Raw genomic sequence first — 3,000 nt, 5'->3', positions numbered from 1 at the left:
AGACAGTGCGATTGGCACAGGACAGAGCTGAGTTTAGGGCTGTTGTACATAGGATCGCTATGAGTCGCAAGCGACTCGACGGCACATAACAACAACAACAACAACCCCAGCTGACTGGGTGACAGTCACACACCCAAAAGTCTTGCTGCTAGTGGTCACAGATCAATGGTGATCAATTTTATAAAACATAATATATAGGAATGAGCTTACAAAACACAATGTGAATGGAGCAATGTGTGAAGCACAAAGTGCATGAATGAAACACAATGTATATGAATTTTATGTGCAAACCAATATAAAATTTTAAAGAACTCATGCTCGTTCTTGTGGAGTCAGATTCAACTTGTAGCTGACCCTCAGCTGGTTCTCAGGAGGCTATTAATCACATAGCTGATCCTTCCCTCATGGAGCTGCATGTGGATTTGAACCACCAGAGAGGCACCACCTCTGCATTAGCAACACAACTCCCTCCAGACTAGGCCACCAGAGTTCAGTGTGGTTTCAGTTTATGACACACCACTAGCTGCTGAAATTAGAGCTCCTTAAATGTTCTGTTCTGTTCTCCAGAATCTTTCAACAGGTCGTGGTATACGACTCAAGGTGAATGAGTCTCATACCCTTGCGTGTCACCCACAAACTATTAGATCCAACAGAAATAGAAGGTAATTTGGAATATATGAGAGACATAAAGAACCAAGGAAACCACACCTTAGAGACATCATCAAAATGAAGAATGCAAAAGAAAGTGATATCAGCTAGAGTTTGGCTTTTTATTTCTGAACTTTGTGCATAAAATCATCCCTTTGGGTCCTGCAGCGTAGGCTCTAAAAAATACTCTTTTCCCACCATTAATATTTATTGAGCATCAAATAGGTGTAGGGCAGGGCTCCAGGAGAGTCACAGAGATGCAAAATGCCAGTGTTGCCCTTCGGGAAACAGGCTGTTTGAAATGACAAGACAGGCAGACCAGAGAAAAGTGAAGGCTGGGCGCACGGAAGAGCACCCTCAAGGCCTCAGACAACTGGACCACAGGGGGCTCCAATGGTCTCTAGGAGCCTGAAAACTGATGGAGAGGGAGCATGGAGCAGATCTAGACCTGTGAGTAAATGGAGTCTGGGCAGGACAGCCAGAGTAAGAGTTGAACACAGCGGTTTATCTTGGGGTCAGAAAGTGAGATTAGAGCCCAAACCAGCCAGACATCTCTCTGTTTGTAGGGCCTGCAAGTGAAGAGCTATTTTTACTTTTTTAAGAGATTGAGAAATAAATTTTAAAAGGGATCATTTGTGACAAGTAAAGACTATATGACACTTAAATGTCAGTGCTTATGAAGGACAATTAATGTGTGACACCACTTTGCTGAAATAACTACAAAAGGCAGAGAGACAGAAATCCATGCATGGTTACCAGGAACTGGTGGGGAGAAGTGGTGCGGAGATCTGTTGTATAACGGGTACTGTGTTTCTCTTTATGAGCCATATTCATATCATGCATTTCTGAGGTTCAAATCCACCCACTGCTCCATGGGAAAAAAGTAGGCAGTATCCCCTCAAAAGACTAACTGCCCTGGAAAGTCAATGGAGGTTGTTAAGAGTCAAAAGCCACACAACTGACAGTCGAGACTTTGAGGAGGTGTGTGTTTTGTTATGTGTCTCTTTGAACAGTGAAAAAAAAATTGGAAATATATGGTAGTGATAGCTACACAACATGGTGAACGTAGTTAATGTGGTTGAATTTAACACTTAAAAATTGCTAAAATGGGGGGAGGAGAATTAAATAGAATTTACCACAATATAGCCTAGGAGAGAAAAAAAGACACTGTTTCAAAGATCTCAAAACAGTGTTTCTGGAACACAGCTACTGTGCTCATTTGTCACGCAGCATCTGTGGCTGCTTTTACATGGCAACAGCAGAGTTCAGCAACTGCAGCAGAGCTCAATGGTACACAAATCCTAAAACATTTATTGTCTGACTCTTTACAGGAAATCTTTGCCTCACCCTGGCTTACCAGAGAAGCAGAATCTTGAACAGAATGAGGTGAAGACAGCATGTCAGGCCAAGATCAGTGTGCACTGGGGAGTTTTGCCTTCACCGCACCGCCCCCCATCCCTTTAGCAACAGGGATCCAGGGAAGGTGTTTTGAGCAAGAGCAGAAAATGAAAAAAAGTATGGCAATAAAGACAAAGGGAAGATCTGAGGCTAGAAAATTATGAGCAATTATGAGCTTTCTCTCATACCATAGTCATAGGGAGTCACTCTACTGACCCAAAGTCCACATCTCTGGATGTTCAAATCCACCAATGGCTCCTAGAGAGAAAGGAGAAAGATGGGGAATCTCTTCCTATGTGAGTTATCATCTTTTAAAACCTATTGGGGGATCAGCTATGAGTCTGTTCCAACTGCCTAGCAATGAATCAAGAATGTGGAGCTTGACTTTAAAGATTGAAAGGTGGATCAGTAGCAGAATTCACACCTTCCACGTTATTGTTAGGTGTTAGTGCCATCAAGTTGAGTACAACTCATAGCAACCTTAAGAACAATAGATCTAAACCTGTCCTACCTGTGCCATCCTCATCCTTTACAAAAGGCAGAGAGACAGAAATCTATGCATGCTTACCAGGAACTGGTGGGAAGAAGGGGTGGGGAGATCTGTTGTATCATGGGTACTGTGTTTCTGATCACCTTGATGCTATAGCTGCAGCCCCCGTGTCAATCTAGTTCTTTGAGGGCCTTCTATGTAGGAGGCCAGATTTCATTTCCCAAAAATACATCTCATGTGCAGCCACCATGTATGCATCAGTGGAAGATGGCATCTTACTATGATGCTGAGCAGAATGCAGCAATGCTCTCCTACACTCTCCACAACTCTCCTTGCTGGTTACTTTCCATTGATGAACTTGTTCTTTGTATAGATTTCTTTGGGGTGTGTGTGTATGTGTGTGTGTGTGTGCACACACACACATATACACACATACATAGATATAGATGATAAATAGATAGATA

This window comes from Elephantulus edwardii, unplaced genomic scaffold (assembly GCF_000299155.1).
Source record: "Elephantulus edwardii isolate Elephantulus edwardi_28Jun2011 unplaced genomic scaffold, EleEdw1.0 scaffold00283, whole genome shotgun sequence".
In the NCBI taxonomy this organism is placed as follows: Eukaryota; Metazoa; Chordata; class Mammalia; order Macroscelidea; family Macroscelididae; genus Elephantulus; species Elephantulus edwardii.
Note: the sequence above shows the minus strand (reverse complement) of the source record.